At 43.1% G+C, this 24380-nt stretch overlaps 1 long non-coding RNA gene across 1 annotated transcript; it reads right to left on the reverse strand.

The window, feature by feature from the left end:
* Positions 1–5776: 5776 nt before the first annotated feature.
* Positions 5777–24312, reverse strand: LOC147754353 (uncharacterized). The gene is made up of 3 exons (XR_015316458.1): positions 24190–24312; positions 7094–7174; positions 5777–6106 (listed from the first exon to the last, which is right to left on the reverse strand). It is a non-coding gene; the product is annotated as an uncharacterized LOC147754353 (long non-coding RNA).
* Positions 24313–24380: the final 68 nt, after the last annotated feature.

Here is a 24380-nt window from a genome sequence, read left to right on the forward strand (position 1 = left end):
TAGTCGCCTGAACCTAATGGCTGACGCAGCTCTCACGCTCCAAGCACGTTCCCCGGGAAACCGAAGAAGAGACATCTCCGCCAACAAGCGCGGTACGAGGCTGTCGTAACACGAACCTGATCATTGTCTGCAGCCCCGGAAAAAGAAAGAGAATGAACGTTGGTACTCTAATATGGAACAAGGGAAAAAAGAGAAAGAAAATGCTCCTAACGCGCAGCGTGTACAAGGCGATACAATGTTAGAAGCAATAGCGAGAAGATTTCTGCTGTAGTCACGTGCGCTTTGGCTAGCAGTCCTTCTTACATTCGACCTCTTGAGCGTATCGCATCAACTTGAACGACGGAATATACATATTTAGATATAAAGATTTATTATTACTACATTTTAAATAGGAGAGAGGGAAATTGCCTTATTGTAGGCATAATAAAAAGTGTAGGCAACATGGGTATCTTTTGGCTGCGCAAACAATACCCCTTGTTTACGAGATTTAACCAACGTCAATTTGCATATTGTAAGTGTCTCCGAATGTATGATCCGCTAAATTAAGGAGCAGAAACCATTTAACAGCTGAGACGTTCCAGCTGTTTACGAGCGTCCATGTGTCATAGTGATTGTATTCGCTATATTTTTATTTCCTTTGCGTTCAACTGAAAGCTTGCAGACATGAGTCTATTCATCAGTAAATGTCGAGTCTCCGAAACTGCCAGAATAAATGTTCCAAAGGAATAACGCCTTGTATGTCTAATAAAACTAATCGCATAACCAGTTTCTTATGTGTGTTCTATGTGGGTCGCCCGTGCATATATGTCTAGCTCCCATCTGGCAGGCACGTCATTTGCTACCAGTTATTTTTCAACTTTACCACCCATTTTCTCGTTTTACCCATATTGATCACTAACACGCGATAAACCCATGGATTCCAACTCCACTACCTAAGTCAGGTAGAAGCTTGGGCTATCCGCGTTCGGTCTCCTCGATTCACGACCTTCTCCGCCTATCCGTGATCGTTTTTTGCTCACACACTGCCAAAAAAAGGTAAATCCTAAATGTTCCCAAAAGCAAACCCATACTGGAGCACTATTCTGACAAACAATTATCTTTCATTTCCACATCTCAATTCCGTATGTTCTTTTTATGTGATTTTTTATGTCTGTTCTATCTACTGAATCAGTGAATCAGCGAAAGGCGTTGCTGCCTTCGCCTCCGAAGGTCATAGTGCAGCGAATCATATACCGGCCTGTTCGTTCCTATCTACCACCGCTTCAGCTGTTGTCATATTGAAATTAGTCTCTGACACCTCCGTCTGATCTTGGTTACCCCTTAATCCAACTTCTTTCTGTCTGCGCCTGGTTCCACTTTTGCTGTCGATATTAACGGCAAGAGTCGTTTCCGACGAGATCTTCGTCGACGCCAAAGTTTTGTCTCCCTTGATCTTGGCCACCTACCTAAAAAAATCATATTTTTTTGTACTCCACGACGAACAGCAGCAGGAGCGCCAACAAGTATGCGTCTATGTGTTACGCTATATCGTCAGCTGGTGCCTTTACAGCCGTTTGCCAAATCTCTTACGTCATTTTACCCTTCACTGTGTACCCTTGTGACGTCGTATCAACACCGCCATCCTCTAGCATGGCGGTGTTGATACTTTCATCCTTGTGCAGGTTTCGCGATCCCATGAAATGCCCTTCTGTTCCAACGTACTGTTCTTCTACGGAGCGGAAATCACCGCTGTTCTCCTGTCAATCGAGCGCGAGCCTATTTGAAACTTCTAACGGTTGCTGTTACACCTTATATGTACATGCATTCAACACGCACAAACGCGCATATGTATATATATATATATAGATGACCCTGATATTTAGTGCCATTAAATGACGGGTGCTTGTAGATTATACAGCATGGAGTATAAGGGTTAAGGCCGTAGAGTGTGTATTGAAATTGATCTCTAAATACATACAAATACAAAAGGATATGGATGTGTAGATTTTGCACCAGAATTGTATAGGAAATAGGAGGATGTATTATGATGGGAGAACCTAACATCCTATGCGAATATATGTTTATATGAAGTACGTGTCATATATTCACGGTTACCCTTGAGTGTGGTATACAACGTCAGCTTGAAGTTAGTTTATCTGTGTTGACTTCGTTTGTTAAATTATACTGTACTACTGCTACTAGTAACACAACGTGTAGGATTCTGCGCTAAGGCCGCACGAAGGATCTTCGTTCGGCGACTCGTCAGTGCCTATCGCTTTTAAACCCACGTCTTCTAATTGAACTTCAGAACATTGCTTCTTTTTACTTTTAGAACTTTACTTTTAATTATCTATAATAAATCACAGCGTGTTTTAGCAGATGTTGCCCCAATATAGCTAAATTTAGTATTGTTGCTGCTGAACTTCTCCATGTCCTATTCAGAGCTCTGGCTAGGCCTTTTAAATGGTCAACAGCTTTTGTTACTGGGCGGGTCTCTCGAAGTTTGCTTCGAAGCTGCCTGAGTATTTAAGTAAACACATATGCGTAGCCTGTATTCAGTCTGTGTACTGTTTTTGGCTGCTATCAGAATAGAAAAGTCACAGACTTATTGCATATAGCATTGAAACGCTTGCTTTTCTCGATGGGACCCGTATCCTTCACGCAGGCATCACATAGGTGCCGAACTCGTTAGATCAGTTGGGGCAAATCTTTGTGTTAACTTAGACGGCTCAGACACAGGGAGTCTACCGGACGCTTTACCACTCGACTTTACTCTCAGAGTTTAACTTAGCTTGGCCGAAGTCAAAATAATGCGAAATAACTTTGTGTTCGAGTAGTTTTCTGATAGACTCAGAAGCAGATATACTTTCTTGAGTTTATAACGTGTGTGTATTACCTCAAAAAGAATTTCTGATTGGCTTGTGAGTGTTATTGTATTATTTCTCTTTGTGCGACTTATGTTCTTTCTGCGGGCAATGTTTAGCTAAAAAAAAACATAACGAAATACTGCACTGACGTCTCTCAAAATAGTCTTACATATTCGATTTAAACGAACGTATCCTATATATACTCGTAATGGCTTCATTTTTCGCGCGGTACATCGATGAGTAAATGACGATGGTGACCATCAACTGTGCCATTAGCGTTTCCTTGAGCAATTTAGCTCACAATGCATCAACTGTGATGTTTGGAGAATAAATTTCATGGACATTTTACAAAATGGGCATTGCACCAAGTGTTTTTCATTGCTAGTAACCCCTTCTGGTTGGGTTGTTGTATACAACTGAGGGTTCAGTTTAGTTTGAAAGAAGTATTTAATTAGCCATAACAAGTAGGCAAAACTAACCTTTCCGGACCTAAAACAAGCAATATTTTGTCATTTGTAATAACTGACGATGGTAAATTGCCCCTCCAGCATAATAATAGTATTTTATACATGAAAGGTGCAAAAAAGGAAAAAGCTTCCTGATATTAAGTGTTCGATTGACTGTCAATGCCGGACCCGTTCTTCAAGGACGTTCTTCAGCCCTGGCTAAATGTCCATGTAAACAACAGGAATTGATCATGAATCTCTCAGTAGTCGAAATCGAGCGCTTCGACAGGAGCTATCCGTATTTCATTTCGGTTGCTCGTCTACGGTAATCAGTATTCGTTGCGGGGTCGTTGCTACATTTAGGCTACAATGAATTTTGCAATTTTAAGTCTCTTTCTGCTAAGATATCCTTCATTCGCAAAGCATCTTGGTGAAGTATCGAATTCGTAATTTCGCTCAAAACATTGAACCACACAGTTGTGGAACAGTGGGCCAATACCGTTTTCAGGAGCAGGACACATTATTGCGGATTGATAGATAATCTCTAATACTTTTTCAAGTCAGCGTTTCCTATGCGCTTTCTTTGGGAGGCACATTCAATCCACTTTTCCGCTTAGCAACAGCAGGCGTGCCACGAAACGAATAGAAATAAGACAGCATCTGGCTGAAACAAAGTGAAAATCTTCCCTCGGTACACTGCATGCCCACCAAGAACAAAAAGGATTTTCTAAGTAGAACCCATCAGAGGGGCAATTATTCGAATACAAAATAAGCTTTGAACATAAGATACTCCATGCGTAACATTTATGTTGTGTTCTCATCAAATCACCGAAGTGGTTACAACAACGCATTCAAGCCGAGAATAACTATGAAGATGGGGCGGAGCGGAGGTATGAATCCTGGACAAGATTTAGGCACCTATTTTCGAAAATCAAATGCCTATAATTGTTTCTACGAGCGGGCGGCATCGGCTCGAAATTGGTGTGGAGTACGAGGGGTGAACTATTAGTCTCAGAGACTGTCTAATGGAAGATTACCACCGTGAAATATTCGACGTATGCTCGTAACTGAACAAAGCTTCCATTGAACGAACAAGAAGATTGTCTTTTAAATAAACCTGCTGCTTTCACCACTCTTAGCACAGCTACTCGGAAGGAACTTTGAAGCTGTGAGGCTCACCGCTGTATATTAGTTGAAGATGAAACAATAATTGCAGGAATAATTGGACACCGAGGGAATCGCACGTAGGAGGTACCCGGAAAGAATCCACTTCGTCAGAGCGAACCCTGCTACCGCGGTGCTCTCATCCACTCCAGCCGTTTGCTGCTCAGATATAGGAAAACAGACAGAGGGGAAGAAGGCTAAGAAAATGAACGAAAATGCACCAAACTGCAAGCGTAAGGTCTGATATTGCCGAGGAAGATACAGATCATTACGGTTGGATCCTGAATGGACAGAGCAAATCGAAGTCGATAGTACGTACCAGCTACCGGTTTATGGCGTTTACAGGATCATCTGGCTGTGATGATTAATGTAGTTTTAGATAAGTATTATTAAGAAAAAAGTAGATTAATCGAGTTTATGCATATTTAGCCTTTCGTTGCAGTTGTTGTAAAGCAGAAACACAAGTTCTTAATTACTATGGCCCCGATATTGACAGCAAACTTAGTAAATGTGCTCAGGAACACCAGAGTAGACAGAGAAGAAACGATGAATTTTCATCCTACAAAAATGGCAAACTGAAGTCGTCGGTTTCCTGTATAAAAATGAGCCTATATTTGGGTCCCTTGATCAATTCATCATTTATATTTCATATATCTTTAAATATTATTATATATTTTTTCTATATCGTTTTCGACAGCTGTTGCAAATGTAGGAGTTTGTTATATTTTCATTTCGAACGAACGTTGATCGCGCGCTTTTTGGGATCTCGCTCCTCTGCCGGTTTGTTTTTAAATACAGAACAGGCAAACCCTTTTGCTAATTACATCGGTCAAGGTGCCAGACCTCGTGGCATGTAAAGGTCAGTGGTTTGGCGTAGGTATAGATACGTACGCTTAGGAACCTGATGAGGAAGGGGATGCCAATGGTGATCGCAACGAAGCTGGGATCGACTAGGAACTATTTGCGAGGAAGTAGGGAAAAACTTAATGAAAGACACTAGAGATGATCCTTAGTAGGGATGCTATACTGAGAGCTCGTACACAGTCACGGCGGTGCGGCCTTTCGGTCCCCCACGTTACCTCGCCGTCGTGTAAACATGGTGGTGATAAAGGTAGTATTAGCGTATAGTGAATTGGTCGCGGGAGGGCAAGCCATTGTAAGGTTCTATAGGCATTCAATGTCGTGGTGTCAATCCCGACAGCCACTAAGGTTGACAGGAGGGACTTCCGGCCAGCCTCTCGGCACTTGGAGACCGACGACCTACCTGGTGGCCTCCCCTCTCTCATTAGGCGAAAGGCACCGATGACGACAACACCAGGAACAAAATTAGCAAGCAATCTAAGCATTCCCACGCCTTTGCGTGGGAATGCAGAGACAGATAAACACATATTGCGAAGAAAAGCGAGATGGTTAGGACAGTGGCCAAAGACTCACGTAGTTCCCTGCCGGGAAGGTTTCGAATGTTAGCAGGGTGCCTTTTTTTCATAGTTGTGCTTCTATCAGCGACAGCTGCAGCAGAAAATGAAGTGAGGCGAGTTACGTAGGTCTGGTTATGTCAGCCGAGGGTAAACAGCCCGTTTGTGAGAAGGTATACGAGAGGGTTCCGAGTGGCAGTTGTCGATGAGTCTCTGTGTGATGGCAACCGGATGTCTGTGGGCAGAAAAACGAGCGCAAGCGTAAGGAGAAAAGACAGTGCGGGACTGGAATCGATCGTGCACCTATGGATGATTTGGCCGCACCTGTCAGAACAACCACTCTACGACGAGAAAACTGGTCAATAAAGCGTAGATAACGAAGAAGACCTGATCAAGGTAATAGTTGTGAAAATGACGTCGGTCACTTGCTCGTCTAAGAGGAGCGCCTAAGCTGGTAGCTTTCAAATATTTGTTATACAATAAAGCAAGCTTAGACACGCAACAGTAACTGAAATTGACCATAATGCTGAATGTACTATAGAGAGGAAAAATGTTACATGTTTAAAAGAATGCCTGATATAAATTTGAATTAAATGAAGAAAAAACTATATATAAACGTAATAATGATCATGACCACAAAGGATATAAGTTAATTTTTCATTTTACAGGTACGGAACGCATTCATTGATAGGAACATGTAGCGACCACTTAATGATGAACTTTTGTTAACGGTTGCGTTAGTTTTTGCTCACTTCGCACCATTTATTTAATCCTTTTGATTTTTCAGCTTAAATTAACACTGAAAGTATTTTGACATATTTTATTATATGGTTTAGACATATCTTTATTATCTTGGGAATCCCGCCTCGGGGCGAGTGAGATCAGGAGCTCTTTTTATTTTCTACAAGTGAAAATTCGTGTGCGATGCGCTTCTTCTGTACATAGTCTAACTAGAAATGGTAAAAATATAACAGCTGACAAGAGTTTTATTTAGCGTAACGGCATTTTTGAGAATCGGATTGTGAAATTGCGACGACGAGTCCATCATTCTTTACACAGGCCTGCTCAGCCTCTTCGGGCAACGTCGCGTAGAAGCGCGGAGCGATCCAAGGGAAAGAGGGCTATATTTAGCTAAGCCATCTCGGCCTCGTCCTTTTGGTCTTCCCTTTTCCCCCTGCAATTTTCTTGACGCCCACTATGTCATTTCCACCTGAGTACGCACCACATTTCGTTGAATGAAAACCGGTTGCGTCCATCCAAGAGGAATTTGTCTGGGCCTTGAGATACTCATGCAAATAAAGACCTGTCGACATGGCAGAAAAATGAGTTCTTTTTATCTCAGTCAGGAAGTACAAAAAACACGAGATTAATTAAGTTGCTCGTCGATCTACCGGCGAATGCAATTTGTAGTTAGTTAAATTAATCCTAGTTCAAAATTATAATATTATGTACTAATAAACCTGTTTTAAAGTTTTATTAAACGCACTGGAAGCGTGCTTATTTCCAAAAATGTTTGTTCTCAGCAGAGGGGCAACAAAATGACGCGTGACTAAAGGCAGCTCTATTGGCTTTTAAAAGCACCAGGTACCCTGCTATTTTTAGTTAGTACTTGAAGAATACTCGTAGAATAATAATAATAATAAGTAATAATTTAATACTTAAGCCACTAATAATAAGGATGTAAGTCCGAAAATGTCAAATAAAGCAAATTATCCTGTTCAATTCAGTGCACGCATGCTTCGATCTGCCAGCGAGTAGAATAGAGATCATAGCTGGGATGATAAGACGGTCAAATAAGCTTACGCTATTTTAGCATAATTTGGAGCAGTCTGTAAGTGTAAACATTCTATACTCAAAGATTTTACAACATTATTGGTTTAAGTTTTGGTATTTGATGTACCGCCAGATGTAGTGGCCTTATAACAAAACAAGTGCCTAGTAGCTATTACGGTGTACATGGATCCGCGCGAACTTTCTGCGCATATACTTCGGCAAACTTTTACGCAGTTGCTCCACCAGCGATAGCGGCGCCCTGTTCTTATCCGGTCTTCAAGAACGTTTACGTGCCCAAGTGATATATGGAAGAGGAACGATCAGGTAGAATAAACCTACAGGCACATTTTCATCTACTATCTACTTAACATGCGCTCCTAAACACATGCATACAGATGTACTATAGCAGCAGTGACATGCCGCTTACTCAATGATTACTTACACTGCGAGAGACCGAATAAGAAGCGCCACATGTGCCTTTCATTCAACAGTAACTGCAAGAGCTGGCAGAGATGCTACAGACATATATATATGTATATACATAGAAGCCGATAGTCAAAGACCCATGCCCAATATTCTCCAAAGAACGAACGAACGAGCGAATAAGCTGCTCCTACTTCACCCGCCCTACCACAGAGTAGAGAAGACATAGCTATCAAGTCTACCACTAGGCCCTGGCATTTACTGACCCATGCTGGTGCCGTTGCCATTGCTGCTGTTGCAGCTGTAGGCGTTGCTGCCACTGCATCACTCTAACGGGCTTAGCCTAACGGGTACGAACGTAGGAAAGCAGGACTGGGCATAGCTTGGATCGGATAGCTAATGCCCCTTACCTTGCAGGCTTCGCATTAGATACGGGTCATGGAAATACTTGCGGCAGAAGGATACTTGAGAGTCTAGTCTACCTGAGCAGTAGTCAGAAAAGCAGTCAGCGGCGTCAACGACTGACTGACGTTAGGCTGAGGGGGAGTATAGAGGAAAGAGGTTGGGGTTCGCGGACGTGTTGCCAACAGCAATAGGGTAGAGGTATGGCAGACATCCTGAAGGCAGTGAGCCTGAGGGCGAAGGATCCCCACAGTGTGCCTTCTTTCTCTTACGTAACGGGGTACGAGCTCTAAGCGAAGAAACCTAAGTACTGCAAATAGGTGTGCAAGGGGATCTGGTATGTATTGATCGGTCGTTCGGTGGTGTGCTATGCCTCGCTATGGTATGGGGTGGTACAGGAGTGCCGTATAGCACGATGCCAAAAAGGCAACAGGAATGGACAAAGAGAGTGAGAGAGAGACGACGTATCCGCCTAAGTAGGAGTATGATAGGTAGATATGACGGTAGTAGCTATAAAGACGCCTCTTCCAAGCGGAAGGCTGTGGCGTGCTTGGAAGCAATTAGCAGAAGCAGCCAACGATACATATACAAACGTTTTCATCTTCCCTTCCAACAGGACTATCCCGGTTCTCACCCTTGGCCCCTATCCGATGGCAACAGGTATCAAGAAGAAAAAAGCTTGGGCGGAAAGCAGGATTTACAACAGTGTTGTTGCCCGGGCATTCGAATACTTCTCGGAAAGTAATTGTTGGCTATTACTGGCAAACTATTTTGTTAGACATTGCAATGTCAAACTGACTTATCTTACTGGGATAATTTGAACTCGAATATAATGGAGGCATTTGTAATAGTCCTGTCCCAGAGTCCGCAGCCGCAGAGACAGAGGCAAAGAGGAACATCTACTTCTGCGAGAAATTTGACGTCGTTTTCTCTTTATGATTGTCTCAATCTCGCACACGCATCGCCACAGGTTCACAGCGGCTTGGTTAAAGACAGAGAGATCAATTTTGAGAGTGGGATATGGATAGGTTTGTCATAGAAACCCACATCAACGCCGTTTCCCTTGCTTGCACTGCTTCCATACTTCTACCTGCCTATCGCACAGCTTGCAGGGGCACACACGTTTTCGAACCCTTCGGTATTATGATTATTGTTGTCGTCGCCTTCATCGCGGCGTACCGTTTACTACTTCGCTCCTTCCTTAAGTCGATTTCGTCGTTAACACTATACCGCTAGGTCTAGTAAGTCTTCTTCGGCTCTGCTTTAAGCTCGCAGATCGTTTATGGATTTGTTGCCTCCTTGCATCTAGCTCCCGTAAGTGGTAGTCATAGTAATTGTGTCCGAGCTCTTGCGTTTTCGCAACCGCTCCCGTTGATTGCCACCTGCGACTGCCAGCAGGTGTTTACTACGGTGATCTCTTCTATTCCCCCTTGCCCTGCGTTTCTTTGCAAAAGCATATATCCAATGCCGACGGCCAGCTTTTCTACTTCTTGTTTGTTAATGGCACCTTTTGGGTGGTAACTGACGGTGTTTTGGTTATCGCTCGATTCTAACACAGGCACTTCTACGGGCGCATTGGCCATCACTTGCATTGGCAAGCAAACGAGCCAACCTCCTTTAGATCAGTGGGACAGCGTAAAGACGAGACAGAAATGGACAGTAGTCAAGGGATTCGTAGCAGCAGCAGCACGCTGATTTGCTGGCAAGTAGGGTCTTATCCGGTCCTTGCTTGATCCCATCTAGGTTGAACTGGATTCTACTGGGCTCTGCCGCCGGCTTGGCAGATGGGCAGCCTTCTGCCACCCGTCAGTAGTAAGAACCGATGCTGCTTCGAAAGCTTAAAGGCTAAGGCCTAAGGGAAAGAACCAAAGAAGTTTGATGCTGAGAAGATTCGACAGCTTCGTAGAGAATTCACTCACCTTGTTCCACTCATTCTATATATTTCTATTGCCTCCTTCGGCGCCACTACTGCTACTACTCCTACTATCAGCAAAAGGTGGCCTACTAGATGCAGGCCCTTTGCATACAAGTCGTCCCACTTTCAAACATTTTCGGTGCCTCCGTTGACTGGAAGCGGCGCTAGGCAGGACCACAGGCAGGCAGACCAACGGAGCGAAACACAGTAAAAAACTTGTAGAAGGTTTGTATAGACCCTCGTTTGTTTTGGTAGTATAGGCTCCGCTCATTCACTCAACTGACTGCTGCTCCTATTTTATGTTTTCGAGCTGTTAGTTTGGCCCACTTGACTTTACTGTGTTTTTCGTGAGCACCTGTTGCTAGCAACGGCGAGCCTATGTGATATTATATTGTTGTTGTTCTTGTTATAGCATTAACCAGTGTATGATACTCCCATAGACCTGCGCGTTTTTTTTGGAGTCATTGGTCTTCTTTTTCGATATCACTCGTTATCTACTTTCTGCCCTTTGCCTACCTGAAGAGCCTACGTTAGAAAAAAGTGGAGTAGAACGAGAAAAAAAACAGGAGAACTATAATGCAAAAAAAGACTCTGCTGTGATATTAAATGTCACAGTCAATTCGTGTGCATAAAATATCAGATGAGGAACTGCTATGCGAGAGAAAGAGAAAGAGAGAGATAGAGAGAATAAAGTGATAGGGCTAACCCGCTTAGAAATACCTGAGGGCATGTGACTGTGCGTTTGTATTTATGTCTAGAGGAAGCCGAGCCTGCCCGGGTGTACCGATGTCATGCGTTTTCGGGTTCTGTATGCCCGTGTACTCTATCTGTGTACACAGACGAGCCGAGTCGGGCATTCCGTGGGCCAAGTACTTAAAATGTATCGTGTCAACCTCATGGAGTTTCCAAGTACCGCTCAACAGCGCAAGTCCCGCTACAAACGAAATAGGCTGCATACTAATGTACTGTTACTAATTCGCACAACAATCCAACCCAACGCACAATCAAATAGCTCCATTGAAAGCTATGAAAGCACACAACGATAGAAGAAGTGGGTCGGTACCAAGTGAACTTTTCTTGCTGTCGGTGTGCCATTTCGTCCGCCTGACTAAGAAGGAAAGTGCTGCTCCTCAGAACTGTTTCTAACCGGTTCTTTTCGTCAAAGTTACGAGACAGATGATGGTGAGACATGGAGCAAGTAGCTTCCTGTGTTCCCCATTTTCAAATAATCGGCTGCCATGAGTACAGCTGCAGGGACAATCTTTCGATGGTGGCATCAGTAGGACCCTCCGCGGGTCACTGAGAAAAACAGAGATAGAAAGGGGGAGAGGCCGGCAAACGCGAAACAACATGAGAAAATGAAGCAGGCGAGATCGAGAAAGAAGACTGAGGTAACACAAGGTCGCTTCACCAAGCAAAACTCCTGCTGCTACAGCGGCAGCGGCTTCGAACGAAACTTCGTTCAAATCAAATTCTGTATCGACAGATACGATAGTTGAGTCTCTCAGAGGCTCTATAGATGGCGGCGAAACACAGGCCTTTGCTGGCAAAAAACGTAGCGTAGTCAGCCCTGAAGGAATCAAGGAAGATGGAACGACGACCAGAAGTCCAGCAATGCACACTTTAAGAGTAAAATAGTAGAAGCGCGCAGACTTCTCTCGTTCGAAGCGGGCAATACAAGCAATATCTTAAAAACGGAAGGCAGATGCTGCTATCCCACCGATGCTGTTGATTATCATGACGAAAACGACGATGATGATTAAATCAACTTCTCAGAGGGTCTCTTGCCGGCGAAGAACTTCGCGGAAGGTAGATTCGTCCCCCACCGCTCGTCCCTGCCAACCCAGTTTCTATCCCCTGCAGTCTACCCTTAATTTCCTAGCTTTCTCAGACATGTGCCCCTGCGACGCAGAGGGTAGCCAAATATTCACCGTACATCTCCCCGGGATATATCCTAACCTCCGAAACACTTCGCTCGTTCGTTTCATTTAGTTTGATTATTTTGTCATTGAACTTCCGTTATTATTGTTGCTTCTGGCACTGCTGCCTGCTCATCACCGTTGTCATTATTCTTTTGAGCATTTTACTCCCTTCACTCCCCGTTTGCATCGACTCGGATTCGTCTGCCACCGAGCCTTTGACTTAGGGCGCAGACATGGTTACCGTGCCGGAGCTTAATCTTGAAAGCCGGTATTTGTTCTAGTTAATCATGCGCTCCATCTGTCCCTCTTGCTTTCCTTTCTACCGGTCTTTGATTGAAGTCGAATGTCGAAATTTAAAAAAAAAATCATTTTCCGCCGCAAAATACGATGGCAATATAGCGCGTCAGGCTTTACTGGCGATAATGCATTGTTTCTCGTGGTACTTTTTGCACATAAAATTATTACGAAAGAATGAAATAGGTGTTACTAAGAAACGATAGCAATAATCACTGATAACTAATAATAAACAAGTAGTAATAAATAACAGGATTGTAGTTCAAATTTCTGCTTAGATATAATAAAGGCCATGTTATTATTTTTTCGTGCTCGGCACGCACGTGTTTCGGCAACGCACATCAAAATTAGGTCCGCAGATGCAACCTGCCGAGAAATTGCAGTAAATTTTTTGATAAACGTATAGAATATAGGAGATTCTGAGAAAACTAGATTCGTGGAACACATATAATAAAACGTCTAAGATGATGTGGCTCAGAACGTAATGAAATGAAAATTTTCTAAGACTGCATCTGCTTTTCGATTTATACAACTGATACAATTAAGGTTTTTTCACTCTCGCTGCACGTCTAAGGTTCACGCACCTAAAGTTATAACGCACTTATCCAAACTTCCCGATTTCCTCTTTGCACAGGTTACACACATAAGTAATATAATATAATGACATATGTAGTTCATCCTATTAAATGGGTAAAACTTTCGTGTGCTACTCCAGCTGGATACGAGCAATGATGTAAATACATACAAGCATTATTGATCATTTGACTCGTATTCAGTGGCTGAAGGTAATATCCCCCGTGATCAAAAAGGACGCACTTCTCCACTAGTCAATAGGATATTCTGCTTCTAACAATCGATGAGTCCCGCTCTGCTATGAAAGACAGCATCAATAGCAGAACAATATGCCACCCAATAATCGTCTACCTTCCCTGGAAATTACTATTGATCAAGTCAGCGGGAAACTTCATCTACCGTTTGTGGTATTTAGGCGTATAAAAAGGAACACCGAAGCAGCACATGAATAGTCATGTCCGTCTTGTGCACCTGCAACGCTACCCTACATATAGCTTCGACACAAGCGGAGTATCGACGAGTATGATCCCTGCCTTTACCGTAGTCCTACAAATTGGAACACCTGTCGCACCGCTTGTTGATTTTAGATGCAGACGTCTAGAGTTCTAGCGTCCCCTACAAGTGCTCGCGCTATTATAGTTGTTGTCTTTCGTGAGAGCCTGAGCTAAGAAAAATAAGTGAACCATGGTTGAACAGGTCGGTACGACGCAACGAGCAGCTGAATCGACTACAAGCTCAATTGCCACAATGGCGACCGCTCCCCACCATCCCTCTGCTTATTCTTTCGAGCCAGTAGAAACAGTTGGTCTGCTGTCCACCACCGACAATAACATTTTTTCTTGCTGCTGCGGTTACTGCCGAAAAGGATAAGAGTCTCGTATTCAAAATTACGCCCTTTTCGTGTGAATCACACCCTGCCAACCCGGTCCTACCAAGCGGACCGGCGGATTCGGTAGAACGACGGCCTCATAGAGCATGCGAAAGCCAGCCCATTGAATTGAGTTTTATACGACATCTATTGGATATGGCGAAGTGGGTCCCTAGACGTTTCCTTTTCGTTCCGTCATACGGGGTAACGACGGACGTCGCGGCAGAGGGGTGGAATACAAAAGGTCTTGCCTCAGTGCGTCTTGGGAAAGCGGCCCGCTTCATCACAGTTATAGTCAGATGAAGTCAGAAAACGAAATCGAGGTACATAGAGCGTGGAGTATAGAGGTACAGAATAAAGACAAAGAAGGTTAGCAAGGCGCAGCCTGGACTTCGAAATCGGCCTTTACGGAGATATAAGAGAAACACCCCCCAGTTCCATGCTGTTACGATGCGGCAGCAAGATGAGTGCAAGCAGCAATGAATAAAATTGACATACAAATAACAAGAATAGCAAGCAGCGGGAGGAAGGCGCAGCAATAGATGGACAGATATATGAAGAAAAGATGACACAGACAGGCCTGCTTCACCTGCAGCTGCTGCTGTTGTCCGTACGATCCAGCAGCAACAACAGTAGTGGGAGTGTCAATGACAGTACGGTGGACGAAACGACAAATTGATGCTTCGCGCACCTTTTGGTGAGCGGCAGGAGGTAAGAGGTTGAACAGACGGCTCTAAGCCTAACCAGAAAAAAGGCAGTAGTCGATAGAGAAGCGAATGCCTACAGCAGATTAGAAGCAAAGTTATATTCTATATACGACGATCGCATGTATACACACAAAGGGAAAGAAGCCATATATTAACGCACACGGCAGCTGGAATATGGAAACTGGTAAGGCCAGGGGAGGAGAGGGCTTCGCAGGCTGCTAGCGAAGAACTGTTCGTCATGGCACATGCCTATCGCGTCGACCTGCCGCCTGTCGATCGGCTGTCGACGTGCAAGCGGTGGCAGAAACGGTTGCAGAGTGTACCGGAAGGACTCATGCTGCCATTCATACATTGCTGATATCAGCTATGCTGGACAGCCTATTGCACGCCAACAGTACAACAAACTACGACCCGTCCATTTGACCTTCTGTGGTATAGAACCCTTTGTCTTTGGGAAAGGCAGCACGGCCACGGCTTTCACTAAACCAGCTACTCAGTCCGAGCAGTGAGCACGCAGTAGCAGCCCTGCAAGGAAAAACGCGAAGAAGCAGTGTGAACAAGGGCAAAGATCACAAGTGCGCAAACTTCATCATTTTTCCTTTTTCCTACCTTCTGCTCTTTCTCTGCACAGTCTCTCCGGATCCGGACAGCCAGTTTATCTTCAAATAACGTCTTTGCTAAAGAAGGTGAAAGGAAAAACGAAACGTGGGCCAAAGGAGAACAGTCTGAAGCTGGGCAGCCCTCGGAGCCGAGGGCGAATGGGTTGGCGAAGTCGCCAGTTCTTCTGCAGCTCCCTTACCTGCGCGGAACATAGTCCGGCCCGTTCTATTGTGTTGGTAGCGGCGGAAGTTAAGAAAGGAAAAGAAATGTGCATCGTCATGGCTAGGTCTCCAAATCTTAGTGCATCCTATAAGTCTGCAACTCTTTTTCGGTATGCGAGAATACAGTGACTAGGTAAGCGTGTGAAGACCGATAAGATGGAAGAAGATCAGGCGGAAGGCTGAACGTGCACTCGCGCCAGAGGTAGTCACACTGTCGTACGCTTTCCCTTTTATCGTTAAGATTCCGAAGGAAATCTCGCACTAGCGCGCTAAAAAGGACTATGGGTCCCTCCTATTCCTATAGAACTCTGCCTTTGCATCAGGCTAAGAGTCAGGCAGAGAGAGAACTACCACAGGAAGAGGGTAAGGCCGTCAGGACAAATGCCAGCGATGAATGAAGCTAGGACGATATAAACTAAATCGACGCCAAAACGGAAAGCATATTGCTTTTTCCTAAGCCCGAGACCCTAGCGGTGGTCAACGGGCTGAGTATAAGCGAGCTGAGCAAATGGTAACTAATGGTGGCGGCAGTACTGACCAAATTAGAAAGAAAAGGAAGGAAAAAAATCTATCCGACAGATCGACCTGTAAGTCGTATACATACGACTTACAGGTCATTATACATAATACATAAACATTATACATAATGTTTGCAGATGTCGGTCGAATGTGGCATCCACGTATTTATTTTAATAGTTCCATAATTAATGAAATCATATCATTCAAGCAACGTGTGGCGCATCAAACACTATTTGTGACAAGCGTCTAAACCGTATAAGAAAAACTAAAAATCATAAAATATATTCAGGCATGACAGCCTTTCTGTTCCTTTTTTGAACCAAGACAACGGCTTCCTCAACATGTAGACTAACATTTATCATTATAACTCTTATGACCGGTAAACATCAATGACGTTCGCGCATAACGACGTCAGACAACAGGGTATATTTGAGCAAATTAAAATGTTATTGTTTTACCCATATCAGGCGTGGCATGATCAGTGCCATCGACACTTGATTTCATACATTTCAAATCATGATCGACCTCAGTACGAAAGATACTGTACAATATTATAGTTTTAGGTTTCTGTGTAGGTTTCCATTAATAGGTCTCTCTATTACCTCCCTCTTTGTTTTACGAGATAACTATCATGACCTTGTTCGCATTGCAAATATTCATCTCAGATAGATCTTCAAATATAGACGTGTTTGGCACTTCACCGAAGTCTGTTGTTAATAGTAGATGATAAGTGTCATACTCTAAAAAACAAGATAAAAATGCCCCAATAAAACTTCTTGTTGCGAGTTTTCACTCTGCCCATCTAAACCTGGGCAACAATCTCACTTCCAATATTTCAGAAGACAAACACTTTGTCACAATATATATACATCTATATAACACAATTGGAAGTTTACTATGTGATTGCCAATTAAATGCTTAATACATTTTTACACTATAATGATACATTATTATATAGGGACCACCACCAACAAGGGATATAATGCGGTAGTGTCGAGTGCTACAACAATTTGGATCATTGTTGAAATTTTTATAAATGATATATATGTATAGTGTTGTATACGTATGTTTATATTATTCTTCTTACTCTTTTGTTAATAGCGCTCCTAACTATCATTCGCTTATAGTCCACATTAGATTCTCTCTCCAAATTCAAATGCAGACACCTTTCCGTACGTACAGATATACAGATTCGACGGCTGAATATGTACGGTGTAATACATGTTTAGCCAAACGTGAATCTGCCCCACTGTTTGCTCCACCTCATTGAAGACAACGATCGATGGTGCCAATGAACTGGCAAATAAGCTGCTGATAGTCTTCCACGGTGTGGCAGAACTTTGTCTGCCGCTCATCACTAACACAGAACAACCTCCTGTGTGAAGTTTGGCTAAGTAAAGAAAGACTTCGTGTTGAGTTTCTGTCTCAAGTCGACTGAGCACATAACCACTGGAGCCCTCGCCATTAACGCAGGTACCAGCCATATCTTCCGACTATCCACACACAAACCCACATGACGGATGCACACACAAAGGGATCCGTGTGGTCTTCCTAATGATCGGCCGTTTCACTCGCAACACAATTGCTTCTGTGACAGACTTTTTTGGCACGTTTTCCTGTTGTTCTATTCTCACTTATTTTGCTTGGCTTTTTGCTGCCCGATTACCTCGCTGCTGTCTGATGGTTTCGCTTGGAGAATCGGTGTTGTTAGCCCCCGATCGAAGCTGTGTGCAGCAGCTGCGACGAATACCCCTTTCTCCTCAAGCTCCCTGGCCGATTTGGTGGAGGTATGTCGTTGCCGGTAGAATCTTTTAGGGCAAGCCATCACTACAACCGATGACGGCCGGTGCTCGTCATCAGTTGTTGTGATTTTTTGACGGGATCTCTTTGCTGGTTGTCTTCTGTTAACTGTTATCCCTCTGGGAGACAGCCGTAGCGTTTGCCGATTCTATGTCGATTCTTTGCATTCCACGATCATCGGCGCAGCCGTAATCGCCTTTTAAATGGAAGAAGACAATGATAAATAATAAGGAGACGACGACAAAAGCAAAGCTAGAGAAGAGATGCCTGCGATACAACAGCCGAGGCTACAGGGGCCCTGTCATTGATTCTGAACATAGCTACAGGGATCACCGCGAAGCCTAGAATATATTGCGAAGGTTTGTTGGTATTTGATAGTTTGTACAATTTGCAGTGGGGTTGAATTGATTCATTGCGACGACAACAGCAGAAACATAATAAACGCGAACGGTTCTGCTAGAGGAGAGTAGGCGGACGCAAAACGGTTAAGTTTATGCATACGGTAAGACGTGCATGCATTGTACACAGAGATATTGGAAACGGGCAATTGCCATAAGCGAAGCTAGCAAGCCGAGTTCAACCTATAACCTTGTAACTACCTGAAAATTAATTATTATCTTAGCATAGGATAGGTACATTTTGATTAAACTTTACAGTTAATTTTTAAGTTTTTAAGATATATAAAAATCTATAACTTGTAACGAGCACAAGGTCCACTATACGGAAAGGTGAATACGTAACGCGATGGCATTTTTTTTAACTAACCCAAATATAGACGAAGCAGGTATGTTGAAAAGCTTTTTTCAATAAGCTTCTTTGTCTCTATTGCTTCCACCATAGTTCACAACAGCAGAAGCGCTGCGTCTATCGTAACCACGAAATATCCTACTGTCTGGCAGATGCAATGATAATCTACGTAAGATTTTTTTGTGGAGGTTGAACTTGGCATAACTAGACAGATACCCTTTGCCAAGATTTCCTAGGTTTCCAACGAGTAAAATTGTTAACTTAAGGCGGGCCGGAGCTTTGTTGTTTCAGTACGTGTTTCTACCCCACCGGCTTTCTTCCCCGAGTTCCTTTCGCTCCACGGTGTGATTTACTGCATTTCCCAGCTAGAGAGAGCTATTCCATTTCATCGTCTGTGTGCACGACTAGGCATTCCCATCAATTGCAAATGGGTCGAATATCATGAAGATGGCGCCTTCCTTCTTACCCAGAATGGAATAGCAGAAGTCAGCTTCACGCTATTGCACTTATTGAGAGTAACCGCTTAACCAGAACGATAGTTAATATTGTATATTGTCTGACATAAACATCAATTAATTGAAAAAACCAGGAGTCGCTGACTCAAGCTCCGTTTTTGGGAGCATTTCTGTATAATACTGCTTACGCGTATATGCAAGTAACGGTAGTTGACTTTTGTCTAAATGAAAATCGCTATTATTATTACGGGTCTGCTTACCTCTTGGTAGAAAAAATAATATGCGTTACACATTAAAGTTATCAAAATATGATAAAAAAAAAAAATAAATAACATTCGTCTAAAAACAAAGGTTATTTCAAAAATTAATTTCTCTCATAAATAATCAACATCTTATTGTAGTTGATATTATCGCATGCCTTCGTGAGAGACAAAGGTGATGATACCTCTTTATATTATATATATATATAGCTGATATATAGCTTTATATTATACGATATAGCTGCTTCCATAGTTAGTCGCAGGCTCAGCTCTATTGTATTGTTTTTTTTATTAGATTTATCATTGGAACAATTCGATTGTTACAGATACATTCGTTGCTACTCTACCTGGTTCGTTTTTGCGTGCCGTTGTATTACGCTGTGTACTTTCCTACACCACCCAGTGTCATCGAGATTAGAATAGCAAGTGTTTTTTTTCCATTTGAAGTTAACTCTCTTTTGCTGCTTCACTCTATTCATTTACTAGTTATTTGTCCCGTGACGGTTTCCTCCTCAAGGTCAAACCTTCATTCTGTTTGTCCGTTTGAGAGTGACCATTCGAGTGCAGCCACGAGAGCTTCTGTTCTTGAGGCACAGGAAGACGTTTGGAACTCTATAGAAAAAAAAGGCGTCGCTATGCGTAAAAACACACTTCTTTTGAGTAATCGCTTAACTATGTCAATGAATTAATATTTCTAACCGTCCCCATAATACCCTGCTCGATAGTAATGCTCGCAGGGGCAGATTGAATAGACTACTCGTGATCCGCCTGCGCAACATGGTTCCCGCAACGCTGGCCTTTCGCTCGTGTGCGAAGCAATAGCAGAGGATCAGGAGGCTCAATTATTGAAAACGAGTTGATCGATCCTCTTCTTACCGACGACTACCTCTAATTTGTATAATAAATACGTACGTTTAGCGTCGTAACAAGTTGAGGTCAGTTTGTCGCCGAATATCAGTGCAAGAGATGCTAGCAGCACGATGTTATTGAGTGACTGCACGATAATCGATTAACGCACGGTGCACGCTGGGTGGCCAGTTAGAAATAAATGGCTAAGGAGCTGCGATTCTGTAAAAGTAAGTAGAAACTACAGACGGCTTGCTTTGTCTGCTATTTTACGTGCAGAGATAATGGAATAACCTCATGATTGCAAGAAAACGTGAGGGAAGGTGGCACGGGACCACGGCTACAATCAGGAGACACATGGAAAGACTGCAAAGTCACATATAATTTATTGCTACGATTTGATCGAGGATCTGGGCCAGCAAGACGGCACCAAAAGCACGTGCAGAATTGGCACAACGACGTCAGAACGACCAACCCAGTCTGGCTGAATATGCTCATCGTTGTTTATGAAGAGACGGATCGAAGTGTCGTCCCTCGTCTTGATTTCCGATGCAGCATGAGCTATGTGGACGCTAATAGTAAAAGGGTAGGAGAACGTAAAAATTCAATGGTCCTGTTTCTAATAAGCTCTGGCAATAACCTGGACAAACATATTTTCATTTCATAACATAAAAGTCGATGAACCATGTTAGCAGCGTGATACGACTAACAGGACTTTCTCCTACTTTGTAATATTTTCATGTTTTGAATCAGTATATAATCATCAATTGATACGAATCGTTGGATTTAACGAATAAAGCTTTACGGTAAGAGAGACCTACTGTGTTAGACATAATTATAAGCAGTCATCCATGATGTACAGATGAGGAATTAGCTCGTACGATGTAAACACGAACCCACATATGTAGAAGGCCAAGTTCAGTCTATTCGCTTTATTTTCATTTGTGCTAATACGATAGTGAACGATTCAAGAATAATGTTTCTATTTTTCACCCTCAATTGGGGTTCTGAGCTGTTCGCACTGCCAAGTAAGTATAGGTACATCGAATCGATGCCTCACGTTATAATTGTAGGGCTATATTTGGAAGTATAGTACCTTTTCCAATAGATGGCCTTCCATCAGGATACTGTTGATTTACGTACCAAATCGATCAGTTGTTTGTTGCTACACATCAAATATCTCATGTAGATCGGACCTAAAACTATTCTAACCTCTAGCGTCGATAGTTCAAGTAGTACTATTGTCCAATACAGTAAATTTTTTGGTCACCACTCAGGAATCGAAGTTTCAAGTTCTCACTCGCCGCTTACTGTCTAAGTTAGGTGTGGCACGTTGAGATATACTGGCGACTATTTATGTAATAATGGAAAGTCTATTTCCCCCAAAATCACGCGTTTAACGATATGAATAGCAAGGTTAAAGAATACATGTAAAGAGAACAGTACAAAGATCTAACATCAGCTGAAATCTACACTAAGAAGCTTACGTAATTGCAGTCGAAAATGCAGCCAGATAGGCCACCGTTCAGTAACAACTGGGCTGAACCAATACAACGAGCGCCTCCCTGAGCGTGTTTAAGCTGCCGTCTTAACCCGTCACGCTGACCACATTCATTCAGGATCAGTTCTTAGTCAAGAGAGTAACCCTATGGTGGGTTAGCGAATCCTGATTGAGTAATATACGTACGCCAAATGTGTAATGCTTCGCTGTCGTTACGTTACCTTTTAACTTATGCTTCAAATTCACTTAATAGTAACGTAAGTTGGAGACAGTAATGCATTTGAATGTATGCATTACTTAAAGCGGAAATATTTAACGTTGTTGGAACTGCAAAGGAACTTTCCCAAAGTAATTTTTGAGTAACGTTTCATCATATTTCTAAGATAATTCTTTATAACTTAGAAACTAGAAATAATTCCTACTTTCAACACCCAATTCCGCATTTCATCTAGCTGTCGCACTTTTAACGATTTCTATATGTGTAATGGCTCATCGTAGCAGCAGAGGATATAAAAAACGTTCCCTTCTAATGAGATTTTCTTAAGGCCGAAGTGTCAGAGCTAGTAATAAGACTACATTTAACAAAACATGTTGATATTTAGTTCAATTTCGATACTATGGCAACATTACTGTGAGTAAACAAATATTGCGCATTATGCAGTGGACAGAGTTTGGATCACATGCAGGCTCCTTGTGGTCCACGCAGGCCATGTAGACACTTTTCTGCGGTTTAGCCAGTCAAGTTTTGAGAAATTAGGTTTCTCCCACTCTTCTGTAAAGCGTACGCCCAAAAAATACGCCTAACCTAAAATGCCTGCACGCGTACATAATTCTATCAACACGCAACGAGGCTCCGCAAACAAGCGGATACAGAAAGGGCGTGTGATTCCGTCTGCTGCGTCTTTAAAGGACAGCATGCGTTAGGGAGCATTATAAAAAAAAGGACAACGCACACACACACACATACAGGACGTTGACACGAAACATTTCTAGCGTTTTGCGTTGCATGGGGTGCAGTGGGGTGAAATGTGACGCTTGTGACAGACTGTCACTTAAAACAACTAGAAGAGGTGACTATACTACTGGCCTTTCCGTATACGCACATGATATTAGCAGTGACGAAAGTGTTTCGCTGCAGCCATAATCTGATTTCTTGCTATTGCTATTATTGTTCACGCGATCGCTGTGATTTTTTATACGTTTTCATTCAGCGTCAGACCTGCACGATCAGCTGCGGCGGGCAATCCGATAAGCAGCGGATCACAAAAAAAAAAAAAGCAGAAACAATACGATTTGGAGCACCAGCGAACGGAAGATATCAATGGGGCCTTTCGAATGAGACGCTGTCATTAGCATCTATACTCAAGTAATATTATATCATTTACGGTTGGAAAAGAAGTGGCGGCAAAGTTTGCTGGGGTGACAAAAAGCCCCACTGGTTCCCTGGGTTAACCCGCGTCCGTCCATTCGAGGCGGCCCGACATCGGTGATAATAAAAACAACAATTACTATTGATTATTATAGAAAAAAACAGTGTGTGATTATTCCATTTGGACTAAAATTGAGGCGTGCCTATTGAAAGGTGACGAGCAAATGGTGGGCAAATGTGTGTTATAATCTAAGCGTGATTACAATGGTGGTCATTGCCCCGGCCTTGATGATGTTCTTGACAAGTAGCATCATCGTTATTCCAATGATTCGAGTACGTCGTACTACTGTTCTTACAGTTAGAATTGCAATTCACTGGAATATAGTTACCATAGATATTTGGCGGCCGGCGTCTTTTCCTCTCTTTCTTTTATCCAATCTCTTAGGCGCAACTAATTTTCTTAGCATTTCATCTCAGAGGGTTACCAGTGCTGCAACGTCTGACGTTCCTATTATTACCGTCAGTTACAGATACACTTAGCACTATAAAACTAAGCAAAGAATACGAACGTTTGCAATGGGCGCTAAGTGGGCAGAGACACTTTAACACTAGATTGTAGTAGATGCGAGTGACCAGTCACGTTGATGAAAATGCCCCCACCCCCCATTCCACCAGATACGTTCATACTGTGTGAAGATTGTTCCTGTTGCGGGTGATTTATGGCTCACAGTTTTCCCTTTACCTTATACATACATATGGATGTAGCACAACGCCGTCAGCTCTTTTTGCGATATAGCAACGTTTATAACTGCAACACAGGCCGTTAGAGATGCAGACGATTAAACACACGCACTGTCGTATGGCGAAACAAATAACAGTAGCATGAAAGTAGGGAAAAGGCGACGACACACAACAACTGTTGTACAATTGCCCCTGCTGCTGATGGTGTCGTGGGGCGAAGATGATGACATCCGACGGAGGCTCAGCCGGTAGCTGCTACCTGCTCCTGACGCTACAACTCCGACCGAACCTGACCCAATGTACCGGTCATATCTCCGTCGTTTGCTAGACGCTCGTCCCAGCTACAGTTATGTTGTTGTTAACTAAGCCGGATGTTACCTACCGGGCGATGTATCTCTTGGGTGTCGTCTCGTGATATTGTTTCTCATATTGCTATTTGTTGAACTTTTCCTAGCACGGGGGGCGGCGGCGGCGACAATGGTTTCTCTTTCGTTCAGTTTGTCGGCACGTCTGCTATAATACTGTATGGCAGCTACAGTCGCTTGAACTACTACGTAATATGTGCTATATATA

Source organism: Varroa destructor, unplaced genomic scaffold (genome assembly GCF_002443255.2).
Source record: "Varroa destructor unplaced genomic scaffold, Vdes_3.0 BEIS01000007.1, whole genome shotgun sequence".
Taxonomy (NCBI): domain Eukaryota; kingdom Metazoa; phylum Arthropoda; class Arachnida; order Mesostigmata; family Varroidae; genus Varroa; species Varroa destructor.